Below are 15,074 nucleotides of genomic sequence, written 5' to 3'. Positions count from 1 at the left end.
AGCCCGTTTGATTTTTCAAAGATACTTTTGACAGGAGCTGTCATTCAAATGAGGCCCGGTTCCTCTGCGGCATAATGAATGATCCTAGATATACAGGGCCTTTTTAATCACAGCAGTTTCATGGTAAATGGATGGATTTAGCTACAAACAGCATTTTTAAAGGATGACAAAGGTTTTCATTTGAAGAGGCATTTTGTGTTTCCAGAAAATTAATGCTCCCTCTTTCACTTAATCCCATGTAACATGTTGCAGAGTACACTGGCATGCTCCTGTAGTGTGTGCTCTGTTCCACCCCCTTGAAATATGTGTGGCAGGGTGGTGCAGCCATTTTTCTGGTGGTTGCAAAAACGCAGTTTTGAGATCCTGGCGCGCACAGCGGCCATTTCTGCTGTTTCTTGCGCCACTGCAGCAAAGTGATGTAGTATAGCACAGCTGAGTGGGTCAATATATCCTAAAATATCTCAAAAACAGAATCACTAAGGCACACCCTTCCAGAACCATTAGGTCCCCTTACACTGACCGCCTAGTCGTGCCCAAAGTCAAGAGATGCACCACAGGATGTTCAAGCTTCCCCTAACTTGCTGCAAAAATTTGGAATGACACCCCCCGCAGTGCAGAGAATACTAGTTCTTTTGCAAAGCTCTCAAACCCCAGCTCTTCTCCTAACCAACCACACATCCCATAGTTCTGTAAATACTATCAGCATTCCTATAACCAGCATGAATGTTATTTATTTTTTCCTCTTTGCTAATCCTCTTTGTTCTCATTCCTGCCCTGATCTGCTAACTGTATGACAAAGTATGCTTCCTTGACTTGTACCTGCAACAGCTACCTCAATGCTTCAGGGTTGTGAACTTTACAAATGAATAAATAAATAAATAAAGCTGACCTGAGCCAGGTCTGGAGCTAAAAATAGCAGTAGGAATAGGCCAAATCTGTAGGCGGTAGGACTGCTTAAAAAGCAGTAGCCTATCCCCCACTAAATCAGTAGGGTTGGCAAGTATGCACATACCGAAAGATAAACAATTACTCTGAAGGCGCCAAGACACACTGTATCAAATATTATGGCTTTAAATACTTCCCACACTTTCTGCTTTGCAATGTCCCTATCCAACATGTACACGCTAAGCAGTATGCATGGATTTGCTGTTTTGTGGAGGAATGGAGTACAGTGGTACCTCACATTTCCCACCTTACACACTCCTTATCTTTCCAAGTGCTGGATAAATGTACTGCTCTGGCACCGCCTACATGGAGCCATCGCTGCTAAGTTTCCCAGTTCCAAGCTGGGACTTGGAGTTTTGTTTTTCCCCTTGCAAGTATGGGCCTAAAAGTCAAAGCATACAATGGATATCAGGGCTGGCTAAGGGTGTTCTGCATTGAACTGGGAAAACCAGCTATTATGGGGATCTAATTTTGTCATATTCACTCAGTAGCACTCTGTCATCCTCCTGTGCCAGGGACATTAAGAGTGCTGATTTTGTCGGCCTGAACCAGCCGCCAACCCTCAAGTGCACACCATTACTCAGCAGGGGTGCCAGGGAGCATTATGGCTGGGCAGGATCCATTGCTCGACGCCAAACATGCCCATGGTAGGAGACATGTTGGCCCTCCAGAGCCCAGCAATAAGAGGATACTGTTACACACATGCCAAAAGTGTGCATTACCTGAAAGGGAGATGTCACCAGAAGTGGGAGAACTAAATTTTCCCATTGGCTTGCATAAGGGTTAGCATTATTTTAGGGGGGGGAGAGCGTGGATAAAGTAATTAATAGCAACATTTTTAAAAGAAAAATCTGGAGCCTCCCACCTCAGTCGGGAGGGTTGGTATGTATGTTGTCCGCTCAGCAGTGTGTCAGGCATACATGGCAACATTTGGCATCATCTGGGCGGGAGATATATTCACAACAAGAGGGAGAATACATTTTCCCCATTGAATTGCATTGGGGCTGGGATTTTTTTACGAGCGAGAAAGTAAAAAATAACAACTAAATCGGGAGGGTTGGCACATATTCCACGTTAACCTAGATCAGACCTACTTTACGGACACGTAACGTGCAATGCACGTGATCATGGGGGAAGGAGGAGTGGAAGGGTCGTTTCTCGGATAGGAACCAGACACTCTAACGTTCGCAGCCCGAACGCAACGTACAGCTCATGTGATGGCTCGGAGGCGGAGTCTTCAGAGGGTCCGTTTCTCGGATGGAGCTAGACCCTACCCATCGGCTAGGCCCGGGCAGCTCGATTGCTCATTAAGTCAATAAACCGACTAATGGTTGTTTCCGGGTCAGCGGGGGCAATTAAAAAATAAGTCCAGGTGCGTTACTTTACCTGTAATTGACGTGTGTTGTGTAAGTCTGATTTCAGTGCACCGCAGGGCATTGGGTGATGGTGAGGATTTATCTGAAGTGATAATGCCTGCTTTCTGCTGCAGTGCTCACTATTAGCCTTATTTAGCCTCCCACCCATTGCTTTTGTACGTGTAGGGTTTGAGATGACCGGGCACGTGGGGTTTATTGCCAAAAGACAGTGTCATCTTGCACTTTCGTTTAATTGCCTTAGAGGGAGTGATCCAAGACTACAAATCCCAGAATGCTTTATTTGTCCCGGCGATCAAGTGCTAGGTATTTGTTTCCCATGTGACGAGCCCTCTGCCATTTCAGTGACACTGACACCATGACCATCATTGTCAGTTTCTTGGCAGAATCGTGGATAAGTGACATTAATTGGAGTACGACCCTCGTTTTGCCGTCAAGTTTCAATTGAGTTATATATTTCACTGTTTAAAACATTGATCAGTCCCAATGCTTTCCGAATGAACATGTCTGCTCTACATTGAAATGTAAAATGCTCCCTCTTTACCAAGCCTGAAAAGTAGCCAATGTGCACAGCTTCAACGTGGTGGTTAGGAATCCTGAATACAGAGAGCATTTCTGGCCATACTGTCATTTCACGTGCATTCGTACATGTCTTGATGAGTCCCATTAAGTAACCCTTATTGTTGTAAAGACAACGCGTATTTGACTTTTTAACTGATGTCTAATATAGCGCATGTTGCTAAGTTTACAACATATGTAAAGTTATGTATGTTATTTAGTATTTGTGTAGCGCCTATTGCCATACTAGTATGGCTTCGAAGGGGTAATTTACATTCCATTATACGTAGAGATGACCATGTTGAAGCATTTTAAATCGTGCAGCGCGTATTGCAAAGGTATAAGGAAAGACTGCTGTGTCAGTGGCTATGTGACCGCTGGACCACATCTTTCATGGGTCTGCTGTATTCTATGGATTGCAGGGCGCGACGGTGCCAAGGGTATTGTAAATAGTCTTATCACTCCCTAGTGCAACATGCAAATTACACACACATTTATCAGATAAGAAACAGATAACATGCAACCGCTATGACGTAGTCATGAGGAAGGAGGGCTGAACATGCCTGACTTTGAACTATACTGCGTAGTGGCACAGTTACAAATGGTAGTCCACTGGCAAGCGGCTCCAGGGGGAGAGGTGGAGGGGGGAATCATGAAGGACAGACAAGGTGTGGAATTACTGTGGGGACCATGGGCGGTAAAGGGGACACAAATATCTTCAGAGTGTTGCCAGCAGTATAGAGGAAACTGCTAGGGAGACTGCAGATCAAAGGTCTGTATAGTAGAGCTCTACTTATTGTGTTGGATGCCAACATCAGAATAGCATTGAGGGGCTCAGACATTGAGGGAGTGGCACTTTTTTGAGTGCGGCAAATTGTTAACATTCGAAGAATGGAGACAAACATATGGGTCAGCAAGTGGTCGCTTTGTGACGTATGCCAAGGTAGTAAGACAACTGGGGGTACTGTGGGAATGTATCCCGGAGGAGCCAGAGGTAAACACACTTCTGCAGACATTGCTAGATCTAGAAGTTGGAAGCAGGAAGGTGTGAGGTGGAAGCGGGAAGGTGTCTTGGTTGTATGGGGCCCTAAAGGCAACAAGACTGGATAAGGGATTGGTGGTTAAAGAAAAATGGGAAAGGGATTCAGGGGTACCCATTACGGAAAAGAGGTGGGCGCAAATGTAGGAACAGGTCAAGAAGGCATCCAGGAATGCACGAGTCCAGCATACTCAATTTGATTATATACATAGGACATACCTGACACCGGAGAAATTGTGTGTAATAAACCAATCAGTGCCCCATGCTTGCCCGTGATGTGAGGGGGACCACGCTGGATTTTGGCATCTGGTTTGGGATTGACTAGTCCTCGTGAAATACTGGGGAGAGGTGATGGAACAATTGAATATAATATGATTCGATAAGACATTTATAACGCACCTGTACCCATGTGTTTCTAGGCGTGACAAGACAAGGGAGGGTACAGAGGGAGGACAAGACAAACGATCTTACTGGGCCTTGTGTCATTCAGATTGTGCAAGTGCGTAACACAAAGTGTTGGTGTGGGTACAGGCGAGTGCAGGGGGAGAGAAAGTGCCGTGAGGGCAGCATTGCTCTGAGTAAGTGCAGCCAGGGCAGCGTGGCTCTGGGTAAGTGCAGGGAGGCGGGGGACTGTAGGGGTTACACTTACAGCACCTAGTGTGTTACAGGCCTAGAGGTAGTGCGCGGGGGGCTGGTCAAAGAGGAGCCTGGTACCCAGAATACTCTACTGGGGAGCAGATATGAATGTAGACACAAGGTGTGCTTATGGGGTCTTTTACCAGGAGTGATGAGGTACAAATCACAGAACAAAATTGCAAGATTTCTATTAGTTTTAGCTAACCAATGGATAGCAATACCGTGGAAAGGGCCTGCAGGCCCGTTGTCGAGGCAAAGGCTCCAGGACGTGCATAGGTGGGACTTTGCTGAGGTGGACTATCTGAATAAACGCAGGAGGGGAAGGATGTCCTGGTGGTGGTTTGGGGACAATTGCTGAATGAGCTGGAATCTGCTAAGGACTTAAAAACCCCCATGATCTGACTCAAAGCAAACATTGCAGGTTTGGAGAAAACATTGAAGGGCAGTGGTCAACAGCCAGTGAAGCGTGCAGAGACGCTTCACTGGCTATCGTGAGAGGTGGGGTTAGGGACTGGATGGCACTTGAAGGGGCGGAGGGGGTGGTGTACAGATGGGGGAAGGTCAGGAGGCCCAGGATAGTGGGGAGGGAGTTTGGGAGAGCAGGGGGAGGAGAGGGAACAGCTATGTTATGTGGTGTGATGTTTATTCTTAAACGTTATAAAGAAATAAAAAAAATAAACATATACCACTAGCGTAGGTCCTCTTGTCTGTACCGTCTTGTTTTTGCAGTAAATGTAATATAAGGATTAAAACATTGCAGCGATATGCGTAGTCGCTTATGGTAAAATACTGAACTGCTTGTTCGTGCCATTGACCTTCTCCAGGCCACTTGGTCCTCTAGAGAGAAACCTCTCGCTAGACCATCGAAAAGGAAGTTATCCTGTCCAGGTACGCCAAGACAGACCTTTTGACATCAGAACTTGTGCCACTGCTCTTCCTCTGGAGCAGTGGGACTGGGGAGGAAGGACAGAAGTACAATGACCTGTGCCTGGTGGAACCTAGAGAGAGCCTTTGGAAGGAATCCCGGATCACACTAGAGAATATGTGAATCCGACAGGACACACAGAAAAGGAGCCGCACAGAGCAACGCCCCAATCTCTTAGAGCCTTGGAGCTGAAGTATTAACCACCAGGGATGCATCTTTCCAAGTCAGGAACTTGATGTCTACCAACCCCACCGGTTCAAAAGGGGACGCCTGCAAAACCAGTCTAAGGTCCCATGGAGGCATCTCTGCAAACACACTATGGGTCTGGACAACAGGAAACTAGTCAGAAGCTGAGTGACCAGTGGCTCACACCCAATGTCCCTGAAAACTTGGATTGCTGCCCCCTAAATAGTGGACATAGCCAGGCCCATCTCGCAGCCTTCCTGCAGGAACTGCAAAAGCATCAGCACAGATTTCCTGGAGCAGCACTGTGCACATTTCCTCCAGTTCTTATTTTAGGCCTTAGAAGTCGAAGGCCTCTGGGACTTTTGTACTGCCATAGCCAGCTGTGGAGTCAATCCCTGGTGGTGCAGAGAAGAGGCCAGGAACCACCCCAGAGCAACAGCCCAGTCGAGCAGAAGAGGATGCCAGGAACGTTTCGCCCACATCAGTGCTGTCAGAAACCTTTTTGACCCAGAGTCCAGAATCGTGAGCAGTAGTTTGGGAAGGAGCGGTATCGGTGAAAAGTCATAGAGAAGCCCCTTGGGTCCATCCATCTCGTTACGGCATCCACTCCCCAAGCCACTGGGGTTGGAACCTTGGAGCAATACTGGGTAGGTTGGCATCCAGAGGAAAGGTAAACAGATCCAGCACTGGCTCCCTGAATCTCTCCAGAGCAGGCGAAACACTGACCTGCGCAAGACCCAACAGGGCAAACTGAACAACCTGCTTGGGCTGTCAGCTTGGACGTTGTCCAACCCTCTGACATGGACCACCATTTAAGACAGCAGTTCGTGCTCTGCCCAGTAGCCCAACTTGAAAGCCAGCGACTCCAGCTGACAAGACTTTATACCAGCCTGGCGGTTCACATACGCCATCAACAGCGCACTGTCCGTCTGCACCAGACCAGCCTGCCCTTGTATGCAGCTGGAAAACTGTTTGAGAGCCAGCACACTCTCGCCAGCTCCTTCCAATTGGATAAATGAGAGGCCTGTATAGTCAACCAACCAAAGAGGGCTTGATTGACTAGCTAGGAGAATAGTACAGTGGATATCTGGGATGCATGCGGTACACTACATCAAAGGAGATCAGAGTGTAGTTGCTGATGCCTTGTCTAGGAATCTTTGTGTAGAGAATGAGCAAGACAAGACACAGTGAAATTGGTGAGGGTTACTTTTTTTGTAAATGCAGGTGTGCTTGATCAAAAAGCATGGGGCGACAGTTGTGAGGCTGATGAAGCTTTTTAAAGGTGGTGGAGTTTGTATGTAATGGTTGGACCAGAGAAGAGTTGAGTGAAGAGCTTAAGGGATACAGGAGACTTAAGAATGAGCTGGGAATGGAAGGCAGGTGGCTGGTTAGGGAAAGAGTGGTGGTGCCAGAGGGCATTGAGGGCATTGATCATGGGGAACCCTGAGCCCACCTGGTCCCCCAACACCACACATCCTACCCATGGCAACTGGTGTCGGTAGTAATTTTGTTCGACAAGAGGTGAACCATCAGAAATTCTCTCGGGAGATTGTACAGGTCCATCCACCACCAGAGCTGAACCCCCCCGCCCCCAGATCTGCAGAAATGTCAATTTGAGCCTGATTAACCTGAGAATTCATCCAAGAGCAGTACACGTGCGACATCAACAGGCACATGTGACGCCTGGCCCATGGAACCACAAATACACATGCTGCCATTTGCCCCTGCACCTGGAGCACCACCCTGGCCATCACAGAGTACATGGCCAGCAGACCGCCCCAATAGATGCTGCAGGCAGACTGCCTGATCCAACGGCAGCAACACACCCCCAATGCACCATCGAAAAGCAGGCTCCAATGTACTTCAAATCCTTTGATCTAAACAACACTTCTCCAGGTTGAGGTTGAGCAGGAACTCCAAAGCCTTCAACTCAGCACAAGCGAAGGCTACTTGCTCCACAAACGGCTCCCTGGACAAAGCCTTGAGCCATCAGTCGTCAAGGTAAGGAAACACCTGTATCCCCCTGGAGTGCAGTAGTGCCACCACCAGACCTAATACCTTTGTAAAAACTCTGGGAGCAGTCTTGAGGTGGAGGGTAAGAGCCCTGAACTGGGAAATGCCTGTTCATGGACAGTATCCTCTGATATTTCTGATGAGACCACTGAATGGACACACGAAAGTATGCGTCCTGGCGTTCCAGGGATGCTAGGAAGTCCAGCTCATTGATCAGTAGGATTATCCTCTGCAGTCTCTCAATCTTGAAATGCAGGCTCTTCATGAGCACATTCAGTCTTCTGAAATCCATGACCAGCCTGAGCTTGCCATTCAGTTTAAGCACCACAGAGATGACTCAGTAGAAGCCCTGAGTCCGCTCCTTCTGGGGACCCTATGGGATCGCCCTGTTCACCCTCAACTCATGAATACACTGTGTCATGGCCAGAGCGTTCACCACCATTCTTGGGTGAGGAGTCTCCAATGCCACAGAGCACAGCAGGGGAGAGGTACACTCGATCTTGTACCCCCCACCCCCAAACAATCCTGTTCACCCAGAGATCTGAAGATACGGCCATCCATGCAGGCCAGAACCGGCGGACACACTCTGCATCAGTACCTCTGGTGCCGGAGCAAAGGTCTTGTCTGGCTTATCCAGCAACTTTTGAATGACTCCCACCAGAGGGCTTCTGATAACTTCCCCCCACATACCCCACTTTGGAAACAGTGCAAAACTTTGTATGCCCGCTAGATGTCCCCACCCAGGGCTTCATCAGAGAGTCTGCGGAGCTTGTCAGCGTGCTTGTTAGACTCAAACAGCATCTTCCTTTCAAAAGGAATCTGCAGGGCCACGTCTTCTGATGCCCGTCAGAATGCCAGTCCTAGAGATGCAATGACGGCAGCGCTACACTGCAGTCCCCATAGTCACTGCCACCGCTTGGAGACCATCACATGCCAAATCCGAGAGCGGCTGCACCTGCGACTGCTTCCTCCACAAGCTGCGCCAACCTCCCAAAAGCCACCCAGAGTAGTTTCAGCCATGTAAGAAACCTTTTGTAGCTACCCGAAACGCCATGTGCGCCGCAGCGTATGACCTCTTTAAAGCAGAATCTGCCTTCTCTTCTACTTGCTCACCCACAGACGCCTCCTCGACTGGAGAGGTAGGATCATAGAAGAGCGACCCACCAGACTTGACAGGATAGTATCCAGATGGAGAGACTGAGGAGGCGCTACTTCTCCCTCTGTAAGGGATAGAGCTTGGACATGAATCGAGGAACCGCCACCTTCTCTGTCTCCCGCCAGTCCTCCAACACCTCCTCCTTAATCGCCTGAAGCAAAGGCAGCCCGCATTGATTGCATGTTTAAATTGCTGAGGAGGAAGCTGTGTCCCAGCCCCCACAACAGCACCAAGTGGCGTCCGCTGAAACCCTATGTAGCCTGCCACCTGCACAAGGACTGCTGCCTGCTTCTCCTTGTCCAGATGCTTCTCCTTGGCCTCCTTGGCATCACAGGTCTCTGCATCTGAAGACGACGATGACTCCCACTCTGAAGAAGACCAAGAGTACTGCACCAGCAACCTGTACTGCCTAGATTTCTCCAGCACACCAGACTCCTGTCCCAAGGATTTAAGAAACATGCGCACCAACCTCACATCAGACGCTTCGTACGCTTGGCAGAGGTCGGCCGGACGGCACCCGGAGAGGAAGACTAAGAACTCGCAGTGTCATCCCCACAGAGACATGCTTCCGTTTACACAGCCTCTTACTAGGAGACATGGCCACCCACACACAGCCTTAGCAAGACAGAGGCTGCAGCCGGATAGCAGCCGAGCACCAAAGGGGTCACTGCAACTCAGAAGTAGGGGACCAGCAGGGCAACAGAACCCAGCATGGCCTTCACTTAAAGTAGAGGAAGGGTCAAGCAGGTTTACAGAATCAACAATCGGGCCAGCCACACGTGCAGGCCCCACCTCAAGCACCTGGACAAGCACACAGGCTGCCTGATCCTGCCAAGCAGCCGCTACCCAGCCGGAAATGGAACGGGCCGAGGAAGAAAGCTCTGTGGGCCGGCACAGGGAAGACATATTAGAACATATATCTAATAAATGTATGCAATCCTATACCGTTTTTTTTAAAATAATTTTTTTGGTAAGAATAAACTACCCAGCCCCCACCACAAGATCACCAGCAACCGCCATCACCCCTGCGTAGCTGGAGTAGCCTCTCACGAAACCCACTGTACTACCTCAGGCCGCCGTCCAACCAAATCCCATCCCTGCACCCAGCCATACTGGCGCTGGAGATGGGGCGCAGCCCCACCCAGAAGGAGACACTGGATGGAGGAGGAAGCTGGAAAAGAAAGGAATCCCCATCAGGCCAGCCTGCGTTGTTTGGTCCAGCCATAGAAGGAGCCTGAAGGCCCTGCACGCAAGTACCCCCACCTTCTACTTAACAATGTTTTTGCATGGAGTCACTCTACATCTCGGGCAGAAGGCACTGCAGCCTACCCTGGCCGGAGCGGCCACACTGGACCTCTGGGGCACCCTCAGACCCTCAACCAGTCCCTCTGCCCAGCGGAAGAGCCTGGGAGCCAGAATAACCAACCCTCATGAACCCCGTAGCACAACAAGGAGCGCAGGAGCAAGGGTACCACCACAGTGCCCCTCCAAGCAAGGAGAGGAGGAACTGAGCAGGAGATGGCCCTGCCACCCACCCAAGATCCTGACAGAAAGGCAGGAAAAGTAGAATTGGCAAGTTGTGGGGGACTGTGAGTGTTTTACTCTTGGGAGAGGTGGGGCATATGTGTGAATAATGAAAAGATGGAATGCATCCTGAGATTGAGGTCGGGACCTCACAAATAAGTACTGGGACGAGGGATGTGAAGGTAATCTGTAGAAAGTACCTGAACCACTGCCCGGTGAAAAGCATTTCTACTATGCCTCAATTGAAGTTATCTTGCACAGCATTGCCAGAGCTCTCAAGTAATTCGTGGCCATGTGTGAGGCCAGCCAGTCCTGTTTTTGTTAATAATTCTGGGACTTGTAGATTTCTTAAGTTTCAATTCGGAAATAAAAAATGAAAAATTCCAGAATCCAAAGTAAAGACTGTACTGGGTGGCCATCTCACACACGGCTATTGCACCATAATACTCTCCAGTGCCAGCTTTTTTGGTTTGCTTCTGCGTTATGCCTCACTTAAGTAAGCTTTTCTGGCAAATGGAGTGTCATACGTGTGCAGTACTCAACTGAAATGGTGACATTGATTTGTCAACGAAGGAACAGGGCCATTTGTCAGAAGCCTTTGCAGCATAGAAGCACCAGCTTTTGGGAATCTCTATTCTAGTGTGACTCTAGGCTTAAATTATGTAAGGCGTGTGTGGCCGTAGGCTTGAATTATGTAAGGTGTGATTACCAGTGGTCTACTTTAGGCCTTGATCCCGCAACACAGTTTGTGATTTTAATTATTCTGCTGATATTATTAGTGGGGTTGCATGTCTTTATAACGACAAGAAAAATAGTGACAAACCTTTTCAGTGACTAAAATAGCAAGAAATTGTTGAATTTGTTTCTTATTTTGGACCCCCTCGAAGGCCCCATTTCCCCGCTTTAGTAACCCCCCAAACCTCCCACACTTTTAAATCCCTCAACCCTCCCCACATATACTTTTATGAAAAATTCGAAATTTCTGTCATTATTTATGTTTCACTGAAAAAGTTTGTCACTATTTTAATTTCGTTCTAAACACTGTATACCTATTAGTTGCATATAGGGCCTACATAAACTTGAGCTATTGAAAGAGCAGCTGATCCGGGACTTGTTTCTTTGACTTGCAACACACGCTGTTTTAGCAAGACTGTTCCTTCGACAGATTCTATGGTATTTTCAGATGTAAATGGGATTTACAAAGACTTGCGTAGCCTTCAACCATAAAAGGGGTAGGTGACGAGGAACCTATTTCATCTGCTTGGTACCTGCGCCTTGTTTCAAAGAATGTTAACATCACTGTTATAAGTATTTAGCATTTTTTTTTTTCAATATCATTTTGTTTGAGTAATTTAACATTTGTGGTATTTCATTGTAGTATTGGTGTGCTGATGTTAGTAGCTTTTAACCAAGGTTAATATTTTTATTGTGCTCATATTTTCTAACTGATGGTAAGGATGAAATGATCGAACATACTTACATTATCAGACAATGCAGTCTACCTCGACATACCACCAAGTCTCTTTGATGGTACTTGTAGGGCTCTGGATTTTCACTTGCCACTGGCTAGTAGCAAGTAAGAAATGGTGTTCTCTTTGTATGTGTAGGATTGAGTTGGTGAGTGACTTTTTATGGCTGGCTGATAGCTTGCAACTTTAAATAGTTGCCTCTCGTACTTATTTTCTTTTGAGCCCAAAGATCTCTCTTCCTTTTCACCCATACCTTTTCCTAATAAGCCTGACCCAAAGATAGAACTCAGTCGGGTAAATGTATTACACAATTCAATGTCTTGTAATTTAAGATATTGGAGACATTTTATTCTCATGATGTTCTGGATGTCCTAAATCTACTACCTTTGTCAGAACGTGGACTTCACACAGAACTAAAATAATGTGGTTTCCTACTTGGTTTGCCTCCTTAGACATATTGGGCTAAATGATCTTTTCCGATATGAACTAAAGTAGAGGCTTTAAAACCATTTAAGATCGACCTTTTTATAAATCAACCTTTTTGTTGTGACCAAGACCATTGCTACAAAATACGAATTAGATTTATGCGAATTCCCCGTTAAATTGGCCTGGCAAATTTGGAGAGTCCAATGTGTCGCATATAATGGATTCTGAATTAACATAATCTCTCAGATGGTACAACATTGATCCACTCTGCCTAATCAAAACATTGCCTTCCTTTATGGGAGCCTAAGCATATAGTAGACCTTTTTGTATCATGTGTTAGGGAGATTGATCAGTTTTATGCTTACTCCCCTCTCAAAGTGAGCCCCCCAGCACTTTTTGCTGGACCTTTTTCTTGTTCTCCTGAATGAGGGGAGTCTTTTTTTCTCTTCATTCATTCTTATTTTGCTCTGATCATGAGGACCCTGTTGTGAATGTTTTACTTTATTTAACAAAGTCGTGCTTTCCTCCATACCTTTTTTAAAGGCACCTGTTTTTAACTTTTGCAGCACACAGCATCCTATGTGCACTGTTTCTGTGGGCCCTTTGGGCTCTTCTTTTTTATATTCTTGTATTTTCGTTAAGAACTACTGTTCTCAGGGATAATGGGATACTTTTTATCCTTCCTAGCTTTTCCTTTTGAGAAATCAGCCCACACCACCTTATGTGGAGTGCTGCGGGGATTCCTAGTATCCCCCTTCTCTCTGCTCCTGTAACCTTTCCGGTACAGTAACAACCCTATAGTTATGGCCGGTGGCAGTGGAGGTGTTCTACTGACTTTTGTGCAATTTTCTACCGCAGGCTGTATTCACAGCTGAGGTTATGCACAGGTGGGTCCCACTTGTCCCAACATGGAGGCTCCTTTCTTTTTTTGCCATTTCCTGTGTGGTTGTTTGTTCTTTCTTGGTCCTTCTTCTAACATCCTGGGAGGGGCAGGTCCTGATTTGAGTTTTGTCCTTAGCAGGAACCCTTTGTGTAGCCCGCCAAGGCTCAAGTGTGTCTACGAGGACAGGAAGCATGGGAGGTTCCCGAAATTCTGCTATCCTTTATCTGCTGATGTGCCTGAAAGAAACCAGTTCCCACTGGAGGGCTGGCTGTCCTGATTGGACAGCCACCTGCCCCTTACTATAAACTGCAGGGATAGTTTGCAGAGGATGAGTGTGAAATCCTGATAAAAGGTGACGTTCCAAAGGCAGAAGGCAAGCTGATCACTGGAACACATCCGAAGAAAAGCCAACCAGAGACGCCTGCAGACCTTTCCAGTAACCGCGAAGTGACCACTGCTGACCTGACCCTGTTTTTCAATTGACAAAGGCGCTCCGAAGAGGATGACTCCTTCCCTTTGGCTGGTGAGACCAATTAGCTATAAAACGACCTGGAGAACGAGCCATCTCTCCCAACGTGCAGTGACCTCCCAGGGCTGCAAACCGCCAATACCAGGGGACCTGCGTCCCAAATGCAGTGCAGCGTCTTGCCATGAACAAATCCTCCCAGAACTTTTGTGAGCCCTTGTTGGACCTCCAGAGGCAAGATGCCTCTCCTTAAAGCACCCTCACCAGAGTGCAGGACCGGAGAGTCAAGGTTTCATTGACCGGGCAGTAATCGTTCACTCTTGGAGCTTGGAAAAGGGCACCAAAACCGCAGACCAATGTTGGAGTTGTGAGAAACCAAAGGGTGTCTCACCTACTAGTCTCCGGGGATCTCTCAGGTGGCCACGGCACAGCTATCGCCTTTGGATCCAGACCCTGGGGGTGGACCAGTACGGGAGGATCACCAGTGTGAGGGGTCTTCGGAGAGTGGCTATGAAACTAGCAATACTGAGTAGCAGAGTAGTCTGGCGAAAGGAAATAGCCCATTCGAAAGTCGCTGTGAAAGGTAAATGTTTTTGTTACGAAGCGTTATAGTGAGTGAACTATAAGAAGCAAAGTTAGCAAAATTAATCCCGGGAGAAGGTGTAAAGGTAAAAAGGTGAATGTTGAACTTGTGCTTATGACATCAAACTACCCAGACCAAGAGACACTGGGGCAAATAACACTAGAATGTGAATTGAAGGGAAGGTCAAAGTGATCCTGCGGAGGTCTATAGTAAAAGCGACGCACATTCGAGTCTTCGACATCAGGAAAAGGCCTGAGTCTGACTGAGGGAGACCGGAAGTGTGATAAGTTAGGGGAAGGGAACCCCTAAAGGATTGAATTACGCTTGGGGAAGGGAACCCCTGCAAGTGCTGTGTTTGAAAGGCCCGAGCCTGACTGTGGGAGACCAGCGAGAACGTTATGTTGAACTGTGTTTTGAAAGCTGGAAAGAGAGACTTTAATGTGGAAGGCCAGGCGGACCTCGAGCCACGTTTTTGAACTGCATTTGTTTTGAGAACCTGAGCCAGAGTGTGTCATAGTGTCTACGGGGACCGTCTTACTCCATGTTGTCCAACGTGGGGAGGAGAGCTGACTCAGCCACATTTATTTTTGATATTTTAACACTGATTTTCCTTTGCATACATATCCTCCTTTACACTCTTTTGTTGTACAAGAGATAGGGCAGGCATTAGGTTTTGTTAGTGTAGGCCATTTTGATTTGACAGACTCAACTAGGACTGTTTTATTTATTATTTGATGGTCGAGACTACTCCCATCCTAGCTATAGGGCAAAGTAGGAGTTTTTCCAGACTCAGAAAATTTAATAAAGGTTTTACAAATTGTATCTTTTGTGTCAGTTTCATACTTCTGATACCATGCCTCCCTTACAGAGTACGAAGAATTCCCTGCTGATA

General features: G+C 47.4%; 1 protein-coding gene across 1 annotated transcript in view; it reads left to right on the top strand.

Moving 5' to 3' along the window:
• The first annotated feature begins 2,149 nt into the window (after window positions 1-2,149).
• The window catches only part of PRDM11 (PR/SET domain 11), an 804,858-nt gene continuing 791,933 nt past the window's right edge, over window positions 2,150-15,074 (top strand). The window contains exon 1 of the mRNA XM_069623301.1: window positions 2,150-2,317. The gene's annotated coding sequence lies outside the window, so the exon portion shown is untranslated. The remainder of the gene's footprint in view (window positions 2,318-15,074) is intronic.

Source organism: Ambystoma mexicanum, chromosome 11, assembly GCF_040938575.1.
Source record: "Ambystoma mexicanum isolate Mex_15411 chromosome 11, UKY_AmexF1_1, whole genome shotgun sequence".
Lineage (NCBI taxonomy): Eukaryota > Metazoa > Chordata > Amphibia > Caudata > Ambystomatidae > Ambystoma > Ambystoma mexicanum.
Note: the sequence above shows the minus strand (reverse complement) of the source record. Positions and strands in the feature narration are given on the sequence as shown.